This window comes from Geotrypetes seraphini, chromosome 3 (assembly GCF_902459505.1).
Source record: "Geotrypetes seraphini chromosome 3, aGeoSer1.1, whole genome shotgun sequence".
Lineage (NCBI taxonomy): Eukaryota > Metazoa > Chordata > Amphibia > Gymnophiona > Dermophiidae > Geotrypetes > Geotrypetes seraphini.
In genome coordinates this window covers 312341521-312361506 of record NC_047086.1, presented here as the reverse complement: position 1 = coordinate 312361506, position 19986 = coordinate 312341521, and positions in this window count along the sequence as shown.

The window sequence follows — 19986 nt, the reverse complement described above, 5'->3', positions numbered from 1 at the left end:
AGAGGCACGTTCAAAGACTTAGCTGATGAAAGACAACTTGAGCTCCAATGCTGTCATGTCTTCTCCAATCTTCCCAACAAATGAAACAAGGTCGCAGGGTTGAAACAAGGTTGCTTGTTGGGAAGATTGGAGAAGACATGACAGCATTAGAGCTCAAGTTGTCTTTTGTCAGCTAAGTCCTTGAACGTGCCTCCGGGTAACTTTGCCCTTTTCTAACCCTGATCTGTTCTGTGAGGGAGTTTTTTGCCAGTGAAAGTATCAAAAGCAGTTTTGATTTGTACCTTTTGGTTCTATACTGCTACATTAGTCTGAGGCTTTTTCTCCCTCTTTTTGGGTACATGCTGTGTTTGAAGAGGGGAGTACCTCGGTGCCATGATCACACATTTTGACTTATTTGCAATACAAATAACTCAGTGCTGAAGATATATAACTATCTCAATATGAGAAAGATTCAACATCATATTGTAGAGTAGGACATTTTAGCATTAACACATCATTTGTTGTGTTAATGCTAAAATTGTAGCTCGATTTGTTAATCTTGAGGAAGCCGCTTGTTAGTGGTGAAACGGGTCCTCGTCAGACAGATGCTGATTGGGGCTAATGCGACATATTCCATGCAGCCTTATTGATACCTGAAACATAAGTTAAGTGCTTTACTCTACAACTATTAATGCTGGTTGAGATGTCCTACTCTACAATATGATGTTGAATCGTTCTCATATTGAGATATGGTTATATATCTTCAGCACTGAGTTATTTGTATTGCAAATAAGTACAATGATCAGCAATACAATTGTCTACGACCACTAATACTGGTTGAGACCATGAATTGTGCTTTGTAGTGCAATATACACAAGTAGATTGGTAGAATTAAAAAAAAAATTTAAAAAAAGATAAAAACTTTTCATAATAAATCAAAAATTTTTGAATAATAATAATTTATTAAATTTGATTTAAAAAGTCATTATAATATATGAAGGTTTTGGATCTATGAAAGATATCCATGCCACAATTCCTATAAGGATAATATCACTATGATCCTTGAACTGGCAATTCTGAGATTCTTTCCTTCATTTAGCTACCCAGTATTTGTATGATTAACCTTGTGTGGATCTGGATTTGTTTTGGTTAATCCAAGAATTTTTCACTTATTCTATTTTTTGAGGAAATAGACTGGCCTGGTACATCTGTTAGGAATCACTCTTCCAGTCTTTGACCTAAGGGCCACCGCATGAGCGGACTGCTGGCACGATGGACCACTGGTCTGACCCAGAAGTGGCAATTCTTATGTTCTTATGTATGGCTTAGGCTTCCCGCTCTTTCCACTGAAGCTCCTCTCTTTTGAAATTCTAGAAAAATATCAGCCAGGCTTCTTCACTCCTATGAAACATTGACATTCCAATACCTTTAGGTGGAGGTTGCTACAGAAACTAGGATCCTCTTCTGTACCCCATTTTTTCTTTGGAAAAAATATCTCAAACACAGCCCCTTTAGTTACCTGCCCTGCTCTTCTACTGTATCGGTTAAAGACTCATCCGCTCAACTACGTACCCTGATCTCTGATTCTTCTTTTTATATCTCTCCTTTCCAGCCAAATAGGATTGATTATACCTTCTCTCTCATTGTATCACGCATACCTCCTACTGTAAACTGTAAAGTAAAGGAGAGACATGACATAGAGTTCAAGAGATCACTATATTTGGAACAGCTATTTTGTTAACCTTAAAGAATCCAAAGGGGTTGTGAGGAGACCCAATGTTAGAAAGGTTGGCCAGCTAGTAGATGTCAAGCAAGGCACCAGTAATAAGCCTCCCGCTGGAGTTCAGCTTTAGTTTGTGTCATTTTTCTTACTGAAAGAATCCAAATCCAGACGTATTCTGAATAACAGCTTTCTGATTTAGGTATTTAAGCAAATCATAAGAGGAGCAGTGAGGCAAAATTTCAAAGGGTGATTTCTCCCATACTGTACCAAGGACTTTATTATAGCAAATTTTACCACACAAGATTTTAGTGTGTAAGTAATATCAATTTCATATTTCACCTTATCAGTCAGGATAATTGTTGCTGTTAATAATCTTTTCTGGGAAGATCTTTGTGAGATTCATTTTTCATCATGACCAGCAACTTCTGGGGGGACTTATTTAAAGCAGATAGAAAGAGCATTATAAAGAGGGATGCAAAGTATAGCAAGCTACTGTTTGTGATCTATAAATTATAACATGCAAGATCTTTGGACCGTGATTTGTGCATTGTGGTTGAAAGTAGGTCAGCACATTACAGAGGAATATGACCTACTTATTGCATTTACATAGCTTCGTATTGTATCTTTTGTGTGCTCTGGTAACGTGGCCAAGTAGTTTCTAAAGCCTGCAGTTTTAAGCATTTCATTGTCTTGAAAAAGTTTCACCTCTAACCAACTACAGTAAAACCTTGGTTTACGAGCATAATTCATATATCAAAGTGAATTTCCCCATAGGAAATAATGGAAACTCAGACGATTTGTTCCACAACCCAAAAACTTTAATACAAAATACTATACATACTTGTATTGCAAGACCTTGCGCATTTAGAACAATCACTACACTCCTGCAGCGACAGAGAGAGAAGAACCATTGGCTCAGTTGTGATGATGCGACACGTGTATATTGTATGTACTCGTATTGCAAGACTTTGCTCATTTAGAACAGTCACTACACTCTTGCAGTGTCAGAGAGAGAAGAACCATCGGCTCAGTTGTGATGTGTGTATACTATATGTACTTGTATTGCAAGACATTGCTTGTATATCAAGTTAAAATGTAATCAAATGTTTTGCTTATCTTGCAAAATACTTGTAAACCAAGTTACTTGCAATCCAAGGTTTTACTGTACTTTGTTATATTTGGTTCAATTTAGCACTCTTTCTACTATTCATTCTCCCTTCATATTACAGTAGAGAATGGGATGATTCAACATGGCCATTTCAGCACAGCCAGTTTGGCATGGCCCTTTCAGAGCAGTCCTTTCCGCATGGGACAGTTCATAGCATTCATTTCATCACAGCCGTTTCAGCATGGGCTTTTTCTTCTCTTAATATTAATACGCCCTCTCAAAATCAACCTTTTACCCTGGAAGTCTTCCCTCTGGACAACTTTCTGTTCCAATATAAAGGGAAACCTTGTGAAACGCCTGATTAATATGTCATGATGCCCTCCCACCCCTTCTTTCAAATCTTGAAGCCACCAGATGATATGGAAGCAGGAAAAGAAGACCACGGGTGGAGGAGGTAAAGGGAAAGAAAGGAATCACCATGGCGGGGGGAGGTCCAGGGGAGCTATGCCCCCCTCTTTCATACCTTGAAGTCACCAGATGATGTGGAGGCAGGAAAAGAAGGCCATGGGTGGGTGAAGGGAAAGGAAAGAAGTACTAGTGATAGGGGAGGCAATGGGGGACTATGCCTTCCCCCTTCATACCTTGAAGTCACCAGATGATGCGGAGGTAAGAGAAGAAGACCGCAGGTGGGTGAAGGGAAAGGAAAAAGCACCAGTGGGGGGATGAGGGGAGCTATGTGTCCCCTCTTTCATACCTTGAAGTTACCAGATGATGTGGAAGGAGAAGACCGTGGGTGGGTAGAGGGAAAGAAAAGAATCATCAGTGTGTGTGTGTGGGGGGGGGGCAATGGGGAACTTTGCCCCCTCCTTTCAAACCTTGAAGTCATCAGATAATGTGGAGGCAGGAGAAGAAGACCACGGGTGGGTGAAGGGAAAGGAAAGAAGCACCAGTGGGAAATAGCCATGCTGAACTGGACATGCTGAATCATCCTAGACCTGTTTCACATTGTCTCAGAACTGGGTTTGCTATGCTGTAAGAGATTCGTTAGGGAATAATCATAAATGATTACATTATCTGTCATTAGAAGGGGCTTCCAGCCTTCAATGCAGCAAGCAAATGAATCTCCCATCTGCTACTTTAAATCTGCATATTGCCATGATTGATGACTCACTAAATCATTTTGACCCAGATTCTGAAAGTTGGCAATATATCTGCATAGAAAAGAGCAAGTCTGGAGAAGATTGAACAGGTCAACATGGCTGACTGATTTGATGTTTTGCAAAGCACTTCTCAATGTGGAAAAGCTATGTTCCAGCACCCTGAATTTGTAATGGGCCCTTTCTTGTTATATCTATTTTTTGTTATACAAGTGTAACTTCACAGTTGATCACTAGTAAGCCAGAGTAGGGACTTGGCAGAATGGCCAGTGTGATCTGATGTAAACAGCTGTCACTTTCTTCCTAAGAACTGGCTGAATTTGTCCTTTATTGAGATATCAAGTAACATAAGGATTCTTGAAGTTAAAATGTAGAGCTCTATTTTACATAGAAAGTGGAGATCTGAATTGAGGCATCCAGGTGGGGGAGGGCATGCTCAATTCTAAGTATATTTCAGAAAAGGCTATGCCAAGACAGAACCCTTTCTGAAATACCTGCAGGACTGCACATGTATTTGAAGCACATGCAATGGGAGCAGAATTATACATATATACATGTTAAAATATAAACAACCCGGTTCCAGCAGCTTTCGCATGGAAGTGTCAGAACTCACACATGGAAATGATGATTTTGCAACTTCGGAAGATGAAGAGAAAAATAGGAGGGAACAAACTCCACAGGTCAGAATGCAGCAACTAAATGGCGAAAAAAACCAAGATACACCAACCACTGGGGAGATATACAAGCATTGGCAAGCACAAGTAGCACAAAGCACTTTAAGGTTTATGCACTTTAATCTCACCGCAGCTGGAAGTTAAGGAAATTGGTGCCAAGCCCATTGAAGTTATCTTCAAGATAAGTGAAATCTATCTTCTTATAAGCATACATAATAAGATTCATTGTATCGTAAAAATGAAGGAGGCTGGCAAAGGGACAAGAGAAGTGATATGATGGTCCCAAGTATACCCCAGTTCGGTGAGATCACTGAATCTATGGGTATTGGTCTGAACACTTCACAATAATTATAATTATATTTAAATTTTATTAAATTTATTTATAGAGCTGTGATAAAAGCAAAAAGTGAAAAAAACCAAGAGCCAGCATGTAGCCGAGTCTTCAAAAAACCTTTTATTGACAATGGTTCACATAAAAACCACATGGAGAAGTACACAACCATTAAAAGGACTCGACACGGACCATGTTTTGGCTATACTGCCTGCATCAGGAGTCCAAATATGAAGTCCAAGTGAGCATGTATTAAATACACAAGATTGTGAATAAATCATAATCCCCCCCTTTTACGAATGCATAGTGTGGGTTTTAGCGCCGGCAGCAGTGGTAACTTCTCCGGCTCTCATAGAATTCCAATCAGTGTTGGAACAGTTACCACCGCTGCTTGCACTAAAACCCCGCTATGTGTTCGTAAAAGAGGGGGAATATGCAGTAATGAACATATCAGGGAATTAAAAGGTTTATACTGTAACTGGCCAGTATAAACCTTTTAATTCCCTGATATGTTCATTACTGCACATTCCCCCTCTTTTACGAACACATAGCGGGGTTTTAGTGCAAGCAGCGGTGGTCGTCAGGTTCAAATAATTTCATCTTTCACAAGTGTCTCTCTAGCCTGTAGAGAGTTCCCTTCTTTTACCCAGACTTGGCAGGGGAAATTAAGATCAACCTAAATCTGAGAGCAGCCTAGTCTCCTTTTCAGTCTTTTAGTGGTTCTTGTCAAATCCAGTGATGTCTGCCCCCCCTCCCCTCCTGGGTATATCACAGTGCAATTCAGCAATAATTGAGATATTGTATGTCTGACCAAGTGGTCAAATGACACTTCCTCCTCCGTATTCGTGAATTCCGTATCTACAGATTTGCTTATTCACAGTTTTAGATCAAAAAATACATTTTCATTTTTCAGGCTATTGTAAGCCCTGTAAGCCTCCCCCCCCCCCCCCCCCCCCACTTAAGCCTTACCTGATGGTCTAGCGCGCTTTCAGGGCAGGAGCAATCTTCCTATGCTCCTGCCCCGTGCAGATTGCTCACAGGAAATGGCTCAAGAGACTACAGGAGCTCAAGGCAGCCATTTTTTGTGAGCGATCTGCACGAGGCAGAAGCGTAGGAAGATTGCTTCTGCCCCGAAAACGCGCTAGACCACCAGGTAAGGCCTAAGGGGGGGCTTTCAGGGCTTAAAATAGCTGGGGGAAGCGGGGGTTCCGGGCAGAGCCGGCCTGAATATTATTCGCAGTTTTTTAATATTTGCGGGCCGGCTCTGCCCCAAACCCCCGCGAATACGGAGGGGGAAGTGTAATACTATCTTTAAATATTATACCCACTATCAGGTTGTATGGTCTCTTTGCTCATAAATTTTATTGGATTCAGTATACTAATCTTTCCATGATGTTGGGGGAAAAAAGTCTCAGAGTTTGGAGCTCTCTGCAAAGTCAAACTATTCAATATGTTTGAATAGTCAGCATAATTTGCCCCATTACTCTGTTATACAGTCATTGGCAAAAAAAAAACCCCAACAACAACAATTTCTGTTAATGATTCTTTTCTTATCAATTTTCCAATATTCTATTAAAATCACTCTTATCTTATTTTTTCTTATAACCAAAAGAGGCCAAAACAGCCTATAGTTATCAGCAGTGTTTACCGTTGTTCAATAAATCATTTTAAAAAGAACACTTATCCAACTTTATATCCAAAGAGCTATACTCTTTCTTGGACCGAGCTTCTTGTATCATTTCGATCAGAACAGGATAAGTGTGCTACTCACATCAAAGCTGACACGGCCAGCATTTCACAAATATCCTTCTTATTTTAACTCTGCTGCATCAGGGCAAAATTTAATTGGCACCCCTTCTTTTAAATCATTCAGTACTTCTGCCGATATCTCAAGACACAGACAAAAATGGTGACGGCCTGGGTATTACAGGAGTCTCCTTCAGTGTACAGGACTTTGGCAGGAGTAGGGTTGCCAGACTTCCAGTAAAACCTGGACATGTCCTCTTTTTAGAGGACTGTTTGCATGCCTAGATGGACTTTCCAAAACCCAGTAGTTTGTCCAGGTTTTGACATGCCCCACGTGGAGGGTAAATTTAAAGCAAGTGTGACCCCACTGGAATATGCCTTTATAGTAAGAAGCAGAGGGTTGTGTATTTTCCATTGGGTCACTGAGTTTGCAGTTTGTGGTTAGCACAGATTGAAGGGGAGGAGTTGAAGGTCCCTTTTCCCAAGGAGAGGGGGAGTCATATAAAAGGAGTGTGCAGAGAGAAATCTTGGTCTTTGGTGCTCCCTTTACTCTTGTCTAGGATTACCAGATTATTCCATGGAGAAACCTGGACTCATGGCCCTGCCATCACAAATCCTCGTCTTTCTTTTACAACCTCCAGGCCGCTTCTGGAGGGCCTCTGAGCATGCACGGATGCATTGATTATAGAATAATGGGCATCCAGCCTAAATTTGGTACACCGTCAAAAGCACCAGACTTTGGCACTCCGACAATCCTGCAGTGACATTTGCATACAGGACATATGTGTGCCGCCGCTTCCACAGCTTTGAAGCCTTTCCATTAGCACTGTGAGGGGGGGTGTTGGGGGAACCCTCACTACATTTACAAGTCCTCGCACTCCCTTTGGGGGGGAATCCCCCCAAGTACACTGAAAACTCCCATTCTCCTTTTTGTTTTCACTGTTCAGGAGTTTTCAGTGTAGTGTGGGGAGGGGAGGGGTTTCCCCCACACATACCCCCAATGGGAGCGCTCGGACTTATAAAATTTATAAATGTAGGGGGGTTACCCCACACACACACCCTCACAGCACTAACGGAAAGGCTTGAAAGCGGTGGAAGTGGCGGCGCACATCTGTCCTGCTTGCAAATGTTGCCGTGGAATTGTTGGCGTACCAAATTCTGGTGCGCTTTTGACGGGTCACCCTACATTTAGGCATGAGGATTAGCACCACATTTCTGTTGGTGCAAATGGATGCGCCTAACTTTAAGCATGGTTTCTAGAATACCACTCAGGGGAGTTTTTCGGACTGATTTATCTTAGGATCCATATATAGAATGCAATCTTTAATGTATGGTATTTGATTTAGGTTAGTTAGGTGCCATCGGCTCATGCTCGAGTCCTAGTGAATTGATGAATTACAGATCTACAAAGAAATCGGTTTGATTTATTCCGGCACTAATTCTCAAATTAATGTGTGTTAAACTGATTTGGCATGGACTAGAACTTTTAAGGCACCTTAAATGATCCAAATGCATGCTAACAATTGTGCATGCCTACTTTTTATTTTTATGTGTATCCCAAAAATGTTAGCACTAATCTAACATTTTTGCGGCACTTCATTCATAAAAAGTAACCACTATCTTATAGATCTTCAGCGGGCCACCAGGCACTCAAACTTCTTTCATATGCTCCCAATCGTCATCGGATCCGGTTTTATAAATTTTTAAATATTTTTATTAAATGCTTTTATTAAATTTAAATAAATATGTACTAAAAGTACTTAGCTGCGCAAAGACGCTTCATGCGGGGGTAGAGTCACCAACATGTTTCGCCCATGAATCTCAAAGGCTTTTTCAAGGCTACCACTCCCTACTTTAACCATTCCATCCGACCATTCCTCCTGAATTCCAGTCTGACACTGCACCATGTGACGATCCTTCGCCAATCTGCTATTCTCTAGGCTCTTTTCCTGTGGCAATCATACAAGCGGCCGTATTTATTTCATATTTTCATTGTGGTTCTGCTTCACAAGAGTAACTGACAGAGGGTGCTGTTGGATAGGCTGAGTACGTCAATCTTGTTTCCTGAGTAATCGCATTTATTAGCTCTGCCTTGCCTACAGAAATTTAATCGACCAAGAGACGTGTGCTCATTAGTTCTGATAATAGAAGAAATCTTGAGGGAACTGCTTGTTCCATTGCAACTTCCAGCCTGATTTATTCTGGGTGCTTCACTCATCATATTCTAATGAACTGCTTCAGAAGAAAAGATCAAACAGGGCTTTAAGCCTCTGAGGAAAGAATGTTGTTGCCAGGAATTCTCCCACCAGATGTTATGTGCTGTCATTGTTCAAGGACTATGCTTACAGGGCATTCTTCATGCAAAATTATTTTTAAGTAGCAAACCAGAAAAGATTATTTATCTATATCTATATAAACTCCGATTTGTAAGAGAAAAGAATATCTTACAGATACAGTACTTGTGGCTCAGTTCCCAGAGTCACCAGCTGAGCCTACAGTTCTATAAACAACAATCATTTTTCAGCTCTAGACAAAGAACCCATTCCAAGAGCAGAGGTCTTGTCAGTAAGAAGCAACACAAGGCTTTGTATTAGTGATCCACCATGTTCATTAAGCCGTATGGTTGTGTTGTACATTAAAATTAGGCTTAATTGATGCTTTGCATGCAGTTTCCATTTATTTGTGGGCTGGTGGTGTAACTTACCCCCTCTTTTACTAAGTTGCGCTAATCAAATTAGCGTGCACTAAACGCTAACGCGTCCATAGACTAACATGCATGCGTTAGCATTTAGCGCGCGCTAATCAGTTAGCACACCTTAGTAAAAGAGGGCCTCAGTGGTTAGAGACGTGCAGACCCTCCACGGGCATTCATTTCTTTCAGGGGCCAATGGAAAGGAGCCATATAGAAGGGACATAAGTCATGGCATGCTGACTATTCTTCTGCGCGCTTTTTAAAATTAGTTGCACCCAATTGCCACATTAAGTGATGCCTTATACGCCAGTCGTAGGCATGGCATAAGTGATTGCGTCCAAAGTTTGGCCCAAAACTGCAGACTTAAACTAGTATTCCATAACAGATTTTGCATACATATCTGCTGTTATAGAATACGAGCTAAGTGACCAGTTCTTTTGGCACCTACAAAACCTTTAGTAACCTTTCTTGAATTTATCCCAAAGGGATGATCAAAGGGATAGGATGACTCCCCTACGAGGAAAGGCTAAAGTAGCTAGTAGGGCTCTTCAGCTTGAAGAAGAGATGGCTCAGGGGTGATATGATAGAGGTCTACAAAATACTGAGTGGAGTGGAAAGGGTAGATGTGAATCGCTTGTTTACTCTTTCCTTTACTCTTTTCAAAAATACTAGGACCAGGGGGTCATGCGATGAAGTTACTAAGAAGTAGATTTAAAACAAACTGGAGAAAATATTTCTTCACACAGCATGTAATTAAACTCTGGAATTTATTGCCAGAGAATGTGGTGAAATCAGATAGCTTAGCTGGGTTTGGATAATTTCCTAAAAGAGAAGTCCATATGCCATTATTGAGATGGCTTGTGGAAATCTACTGCTTATTACTAGGATGAGCAGCATAAAATCTGTTTTTACTACTTGGGATCTAGCTAGGTACTTGGGACCTGGGTTGGCCACTGTTGGAAACAGGATACTGGGATTGATGGACCTTCGGTGTGTCCCAGTATGGCAATCCTTATTTTCTTAAACTACAACATATAATCCTCCCCTCTATTTCATCCTCAACTTTTTCAAAGAAAAATAAAAAATAACTTACAGGTACCCACACCATCAAAGAAATGTAACACTTACTTGAAATATTTCTTCAATAATTCCCACACATACAATAACTGAGTCCTAGGAAAATTCAGTAACCAAAGGTTTCTAGATCTAATCATATTCTTCAGCATCTCATTCTGGCCTTTTCTTGATGTGAGTGAGCTATCCTAGCAACTTAAAAGGACTGCATCTGAATTTTCAGGCTAGAAACTCAATCATCCTGCTGGTCAAAATTTCCATCACATTCATTTAAGAGGTGTGGAAAGACATTTTCAATATGACATCCAAATCTGAGTATGGACATTTTACGAAAGATGCACAAAAATCTAGTAGTGAACATGACCATTTATGAAACAGACAAATCAACAAATTCAAGTTGGGCATAATTAGCATAATCTTCTAATCATTATGTTATATACATAAACGAATTACTTAGGGCACATTTGTTTTTCATCTTAGCTTTTGGCTGACTCTCTTACATCCAATAAGATGTTAGAAGATGACTACAATTTTTGTTGAACAATGTAAACAAGGCTGATTGATGAGGGGGTGGGGTTAAAACCATTTTTACTATGTACGATAAGTGTTGTCATATGATGTAAAATGTATTGTAAACTTTGACCTTTACTGTGGATAAGTTTTTTAAATAAATAAATTCCACCAGAAGCTTCTCACTACTAATATTAAATATATATCCAAAAACCCTTTATGCAATCGAGAGTTAAGAACATGATGGGTTAATAGATAAGCCTTGACTAAGGCCTCCTTTTACGAAACTGCAATAGCATGGGGAGCCGCACTGAATGGCTCGCACTGCTCCCGATGCTCATTGAGTTCCAATGAGCGTCGGGAGCAGCACGGATCATTCAGCGCAGCTCCAGGCGCTGGAAACTGCTATCGCAGTTTCGTAAAAGAGAGGGTAAGTTTGATGTTTGAGGAGATTTTTCAGGATTAATGGCAGTATAGAGAATACTTTGATTTGAATGCGTCTTATGATTTGAAGATTTTTCATGAACACTAAGCAGTATTTCGTCTACTTACTAGTTCAGATAAGTCTCCAAATTTTCTTTTTAAAAGAACAAAACTTTTGACTTTTTGGCTTGAAGACTACAATATTGTAAATGGCATAGGGTTGAATATTGTGGTGAATATTTCAGTGTTAAAGAGAATATTTATAAACTGATATTCGATAAAGAATTCTTTTTATTGCGTAAAAAAGTTTTGGATGTATATTTAGGACTCCTTTTACGAAGGTGTGCTAGCGTTTTTAGCGCACGCACCGGATTAGCGCGTGCTAGCTGAAAAACTACCACCTGTTCAAGAGGAGGTGATAGCGGCTAGCACGCACGGCATTTTAGCACGCGCTATTCCACGCGTTAAGGCACTAACGCACCTTCATAAAAGGAGCCTTTAATATTGGTAGTAAGAAGCTTCTGGGGGAATTAGTTTATATATATAACATTTTCATTTATCTAAACGGCACTTGATTTTTGTATAAATGTTCTTGTGAGGATCACCAATCAAGCTCTAACCAAGATATGTACCAAACTCAGTATATATCCCAAACTCCTCACCTCCAGTGTATAATCCCCAGCTCCTCAGAAGTACCACCTGGGCTCAAAAATTTCCACTGCCCTAGGCTTTATGTACTACCTCCTCACTGGAGCCGCTATTAATTTATTAATAACAAACTTTAATTTATAATTTTTATTTGTACTTATTTAACAACCCTTCTAGCATATTTCAAGGGTACTTAGCTTTTAATTGTGGTCTTCATTTCAGGGAAATAGGAGCCAACATGTTTCACCTACATATGTAAGGGATGACAGGCCTTGAAAAAACCTTCTGTAGGTGAAACATATTGGCTCCTATTTCCCTGAAATGAAGACCACAATTAAAAGCTAAGTACCCTTGAAATATGCTAGAAGGGTTGTTAAATAAGTACAAATAAAAATTATAAATTAAAGTTTGTTATTAATAAATTGATAGCGGCTCCAGTGAGGAGGTAGTACATAAAGCCTAGGGCGGTGGAAATTTTTTTGAGCCCAGGTGGTACTTCTGAGGAGCTGGGGATTATACACTGGAGGTGAGGAGTTTGGGATATATACTGAGTTTGGTACATATCTTGGTGAGAGTATAACATTTTCATAACAGAAATGTTTATATTTTGTTTATTATTTATATTGTCTATCAATGGAGATTGTCTAAGGCAGTGGTCTCAAACTCAAACCTTTGCGTGCCACATTGTGGATTTGTAGGTCCTTGGAGGGCCTCAGAAAAAATAGTTAATGTCTTATTAAAGAAATGACAATTTTGCATGAGGTAAAACTCTTTATAGTTGATAAATCTTTCCTTTTGCCTAAGTTTTAATAATAATATTGTAATTTATAGCTAAAGAGACATATGATCAAGAAACGGTTTTATTTTACTTTTGTGATTATGATAAACATACCAAGGACCTCAAAATAGTACCTGGTGGACCGCATGTGGCCCCGGGCCGCGAGTTTGAGACCACTGGTCTAAGGGGTCCTTTTATCAAGCTGCGGTAGGGGTTTAACGCGCGTAATACCGTGTGTTAAACCTCCTGCTGCGTTAGCCGCTAATGCCTGCATTGAGCAGTCATTAGTTTTTTAACCGGCCGCGGGGGTTAGCGTGCGATGATAAAAGGAGCCCTAAAGTGGTTTAAATTTAGGGATTCAAGTATTTTTCCCTATTTATTCTGGCAGGCTTACAATCTACCTAACATACCTGGGGCAATTGAGGATTAAGGGGTCCTTTTACTAAGGCGAGCTAATTGATTTAGTGCGTGCTAATGATTAGCGTGCGCTAAATGCTAAGGTGCCCATTATATTCTATGGGCGCCTTAGCATTTAGCATGCGCTAAATCGGTTAGCGCGCTTTAGTAAAAGGACCCCTAAGTGACTTGCCCAGGGTCACAAGGAGCAATTCAGGGCTTGAATCAATAAACCTCAGGGTGCTGAGGCTATAGCTGTAACCACTCGGCCATTTCTTCCTTCCTTTGAACCATTTTCGAAACAAATATGTCTATCTTTTTTGTTTCGGAAAATGGCCATTTCTTAGATGTGCATCTATCAAAAACATCCTAAAAAAGCATAAATGAAGCCGTTAAGATGTAGGAGGGGCCAGAAATTTTAGTACACTGGCCACACAGATATCCCAGCAGAGCAGTGGGGCACCTTAGGGGGGCACTGTAGTGAACATCACCTGGGTATTCCCAAAAAAACAGTAAAAAAATTGAGATTAGTACAAAACACCGCTATTCGCTTAATCTTCGGACTGAGAAAAAAAGACCACATCAGCCCCTACTACAAAAAACTATACTGGTTACCAATAGAAGCGCAAATACTATTCAAATTTGCATGTATCTGTTTCAAACAAGTCTGGGGACTAGCACCTTCCTACCTGCAAACTCACTTCATTCTGCACAACCCCACACGAACTACCAGAAACAAAAATATTTTTGCATACCCAAAGATCTCAGGCTGCAGATACAAATCCTTCCTGGATAGAACCTTCATGTTCCAAGCAAACAAGTCTGGCTGAGAAACTGCATAAATGAACCCAAACTGACTTACAATGCATTCTGAAAAGCAATAAAACCCGCCCTATTCGACAAATTCATTGACTAAAACAGACCTCCCTTAAACTAAAACAAACCCCCCGTAAACGCTATTCAATCTCCCAGGAAGCTCCAATTTTCATGTATTCTTTACCCATGGAACTTAAATTAGTATGTACCTTGTTTATGTAACTTTTCTATTTTAGGCTCCTTATCATTCGCTGACTGTCCAGCCTTCTTACAATGTGAACTATGGCGGTATAGAAAAATAAAGTTACTATTATTATTATTAAAAAATCCCAGGTACACATGTCACCATAACTCCCTTTCATTATATGGTAAGCCATCCAAAATCCACCCAAAACCTACTGTACACCACAGCAATAGCCTTAATGCCTGCAGGTGATACATATATATGGGTACAGTGAGGACAGGTTTTGGAAGGCTCACAAACTCCACCATAAGTGTAGGGGTTAGAGTAGAGTATGGGTCTCTCTATGGTTGACTACACCATCTACCAGACTACTCCAGAAACCTGCTTGCTAATCTAATAAGACTGGCCATAATATCTGAAGCTGTCATGCACACAGGTATGCAGTTTCATTTGCATCTTTGGGTGATGGGAGGGGTTCAGTGCCCACTGGGGGAGTGTGTGTGGGTCATCTTTACATCTTCCAGTTTGGCCGCCTTTTTGGCATTTATTTGTTAAAACAGGTTTAGCCTCAAACTGCGCCCTGGACATATTCTTAAAAAGTTTGATTATGGCAGAAAAATGTCCAGGTCATAAACTTGCCTTAGTCCCGCCCACCCCACACCTCTAACATGCACCCTTGAGATTTAGACAAACAGCAGATGAAAAGCATAGAAATCTGTCTAGAAAATAGATTTTAAAAATAGCAAATTAGAAGGGTTTGGCAAGAAAAATATCCAGCTGCTCATTTATGCTAGTTTTTGAACATGAATCCCATCTACCAACTGAAAGTAGAAAGGTTTTTTTGTTAGTTTTCATAGCTTGCACTAAGTGCATTGAAGGGCAGGAGGGTATTTTAGCCCTTTGCATGGGAGCTGAGCCTGTCATAATGAAGGTAGTGTCTTAACAGCATTGCACATTATTACGATATTAGAAGTTCCGCTATCCTTATCATATGATATAATATTATTTGGAACGATATTATTACCCAAGAAACCAATTAATGCAAATCAGAATAAATTGCTCCTCATCATGACAACAGTAGCCATGCAGATGATAATGAAAAATTGGAAAAGTTGGGATAACTTAAATTATAGTTTCAGTTGGGAATCCTTATGTCAGATATATAAGTTTGAAAACATTAATTCTATACAGAGGGAACATCATAGTAAATTCAAGGAAATTTGGGGCCCGTTAACAAAATATTGTAAGTTATGAATATTTATATTATTTCCCTTTGATTCATGAAAGATTGTTATACACACCCTAGTCCTACCCAAACTATCGGGTCCTTTTACTAAGGCGCGTTAACCGATTAGCGCATGCTAAACGCTAATGCGTGCACGTTAGTCTACGGACGCATTAGCGTTTAGCGCACGCTAAATGCTAATGCGTGCACGTTAGTCTACGGACGTGTTAGCGTTTAGCGCACGCTAATTGGTTAGCGCACCTTAGTAAAAGAGGGGGGTATGTCTGTAACGCACCCTCTTGAGATTCGAACACACTGTGGATAACTACCATAGAACTCAAATATACAAAATAGGTTTCGAAAATAGTGAATTGAAAGGGTTTGGTGAGAAAAATGTCCATCTGTCCCTTTACGCCCCATTTTGGATGCTTTTCAGTCTTGAAAATGAGCCCCATAGTAGAGGTCTGCCGGGAATGGGGATCGCGGGAATCCCACGGTTCCCGTGGGGGTCCCGCGGGAATCCCCCCCAATCCACGGGACTCCCACGGGGACCCCCCTCTGGCCCACGGGACTCCCATGGGGATGGAAGGCTTTGGAAGCAGGGTTTGTCCATATAATATAATGAAAAAACAGCAAGGGAATATATTTATCCAAGGTGATACTTATAAATCACTGTTGTACTAATCACCTTTGTTTTACTTCAAACACAAATTACAACACAAGTTGATGTGGTTAAGTGAACACTCAGACCCGCAGCTGAGGTCCGGAGAAACAAGTTCACGGAGCAGCTGTTAAGGAGACCATCATTGTTGTTCACAGTCTCCTCCACCAAACAAAGACTAAATAACAACACATAAACTTGAAAAAAATAAAATAATAAATTTAACAACAACTTAACTTTGAATGGTGTGGATGATACACATAACTGCTCCGGGCTCCTCCATTTATTCACTATACCGACCCCCCAACCTAGGTTTCACCCGCTGGCTTCTTCAGGAGGGGTACTACAATTACAAGATGACTCAAATCAGTACTGCACCACACAGCTTGCTAACTTAATAAGCAATACATTTTGAAATACTCAATATAAACACTCTCTCTGCAACTTACCGGCACAAACACTCCATACTGCACACACACGCACTGCTGACAAGAGGAACTTCCCAGCAGGCCACGCTTTAAATACACTCCCCTTTACTACCTATTACATCATCACTCCTTACATCATGAGTGAAAGATTGTAGTTGAACCATTCAATATCATTGTATAATCCTGCTGGGGCCAAGGTATGCCACTGAAATATGAACTTCTGCTCTAAATAAAGAAGATGTTGAGTAATATTTCCAGATTTTTTATGAGCACACATAAGAACACTCACTGACCGAGTGATAATTCCTCAAACAGGGGGCAAGAAATTCTATTTAAGAATAGGTACTAATTGTTTGTCATCTGCAGTAATATATTGTATTATTTGCCCTTGTAGGCTATATTATATAGGACACACTCGGCGTGCTATTAAAATTCGCATTGCCGAACATTTGAGCAATATAAGATGCAAACGTGTTATTGCCCCCTTAGTCAGTCATTGGATTGAACAACAGCACTCCATTGAGGAATTACAATATACTGTTCTTATGTGTGCTCATAAAAAATCTAGAAATATTACTCAACATCTTCTTTATTTAGAGCAGAAGTTCATATTTCAGTGGCATACCTTGGCCCCAGCAGAATTAAACAATGATATTGAATGGTTTCAACTATAATCTTTCACTCATGATGTAAGGAGTGATGATGTAATAGGTAGTAAAGGTGAGTGTATTTAAAGCGTGGCCTGCTGGGAAGTTCCTCTTGTCAGCAGTGCGTGTGTGTGCAGTAATGGAAGGTGTTTGTGCCGGTAAGTTGCAGAGAGAGTGTTTATATTGAGTATTTCAAAATGTATTGCTTATTAAGTTAGCAAGCTGTGTGTGTGCAGTAGCTGATTTGAGTCATCTTGTAATTGTAGTACCCCTCCTGAAGAAGCCAGCGGTGAAACCTAGGTTGAGGGGTCGTATAGTGAATAAATGGAGGAGCCCGAGCAGTTATGTGTATCATCCACACCATTCAAAGTTAAGTTGTTGTTAAATTTATTATTTTATTTTTTTCAAGTTTATGTGTTGTTATTTAGTCTTTGTTTGGTGGAGGAGACTGTGAACAACAATGATGGTCTCCTTAACAGCTGCTCCGTGAACTTGTTTCACTGGACCTCAGCTGCGGGTCTGAATGTTCACTTAACCACATCAACTTGTGTTGTAATTTGTGTTTGAAGTAAAACAAAGGTGATAAGTACAACAGTGTCATATAATATAATGGACACATCAGCCTTAGTAAAAGAGGGGGTTTATAAGTTAACTAGCTGATGCCCCGGCATTGCACGGGTATTTAATTATAGCAATAACACTGTAAATGGATTCAAATAAAGATACTTTATAGTGGTGAATGAAATTATTTTTTTACAGCTTAATAAAAAGTACAATATTCAAATTATAATGTGAAATATTTGACAAAATGAATACAATACAACTAACGCAAAACGTGATTATAAACAACATTTTTAGTTTCACCTCCTGGAGCAAGAACATATAAATTCTTGGTGAACCCACCCTTGAGCAAGCAACATAGAGTTGTGGGCCGCGAGACCCCCAGAACATATCACCCCAGGTAGTGAGGGATCTGCATACCAAGTTTCGTTCAAATCGGTCAAGCCGTTTTTGAATTACTGTGAGAATGGCAGCTTTTTACATTATTTCCATTGACATGAATGGGTGAAATCTGATTTTCTGTTTATAGCTCTGCCCACGTGTGCAGGTGGGCCGCGAGACCCCCAGAACATATCACCCCAGGTAGTGAGGGATCTGCATACCAAGTTTCGTTCAAATCGGTCAAGCCGTTTTTGCTTGATCGCGGCACATACACACACACATACATACCTCCGATTTTATATATATATAGATAGATTACCTGAACAGAAAACAAAAAAAAGGGTTCCACCAGAGATTCCACAAGGAAAACAGCAGCGCAAACACAAGAGAAACTGGAATTGATGATCCTGTCAGAAGTAATTGCTGCTTTTTATGGGGACGGGCAGGGATGGAGATAATTCCTTGCGGGGATGGGTGGGGACGGAGAGGATCCTGACGGGGACGGGGGGACGGAGAGGATCCTGATGGGGATGGGTGGGGATGGAGAGGATCCTGGCGGGGACGGGCGGGATTTCTGTCCCCGCGCAACTCTCTACCCCATAGCTATCAATGTGGGCTACCATTTGGATGGGTTATAGACCTAGGCCCTCTTTTACTAAGGTGTGCTAACTGATTAGCACGCGCTAATTGATTTAGTGCATGCTAAACGCTAACGCGTGCATGTTAGTCTATGGACGCATTAGTGTTTAGCATGCGCTAATTCGATGAGCACGCACTTGGGCTAGTGGCAAAATAACATGTCTTAATGGCAACCCACATTGATAACTTCTCCCCTAACTTGTCTACTGTCTCCTGATAAAAATACAGTATAATGTCATCGGTAAAACTTTACAATAAAGAATTTGTATAGGAAATGGGGAACGGTAATCCAAAAATGTTCATTTCTGTTTTGTTCTGGTTAGTCTTTCATTTCAGGGCAGTGTCTTTAAGAGCATGCCCTCATTACCAGTGGCATAGTAAGGGTGGTGGTGTCCCCGCATGCCCCACATGCGCCCCCCCCCCTCGCTCTTTCCCACACCCCCATTCCACACTTGTCCTCTCTCACCCCCACCCCTACATACCTCTAAATCTTCGCCAGTGTGAGTGGCTTTGGCAGCATGCTCCTCGTGCCAGTGTCGGATTTCCCTCTGAAGTCACTTCCTGGCCCCGTGATCCGGAAGTGATTCAGAGGGGAACCGGGCTAGGGAGAGCAACAGGCAGAAGTTGCTCGTGCTAGTGGAGATAATACAGAGGTAAGGAGTGGGGGAAGGGTTAGTGCGAGCATGGCAGAGAGGAGCCAGTACACCCCCCTACTTACTATGCCACTGCTCTTTACAAATAGTGCACACTGTTTCCAAAGAGGGTGCATGCTTTTGGAAAGAGGGCACATGCTTTCTTGTTAGTGCATGCCTACGTACACCTTATTCACTGAGGCCTAAATTCTCTATTACTGCGTTTAATTTAGGCGTGCTTTGGACGTCGGATATAATTGAATAATCACGGAGTTAAGGGTCTTAATTAATGTTAATTGGGTAATGAACGACACATAGACGTCCCTAGGTAGTACATAACGAACTAACGTCTATCGAAAGCATAGTCCCGTCTGCAGCTGTGGACGTGGGCGTTCCGTGGGCGTTCCGTGGGCGTGCCACGTGGGGACGCTGGATAGGCGCTACCTGGGCGAACCTGTGCGTCTAAATCTCGTGAATTATGTAGACGTAAGAAACCCTGGTCTAACTTGGATTTCAATGCCGTTTCAACTATCGTAATTGCGGCTCTTTGTTACACGCGAGGCAGACGTCCAC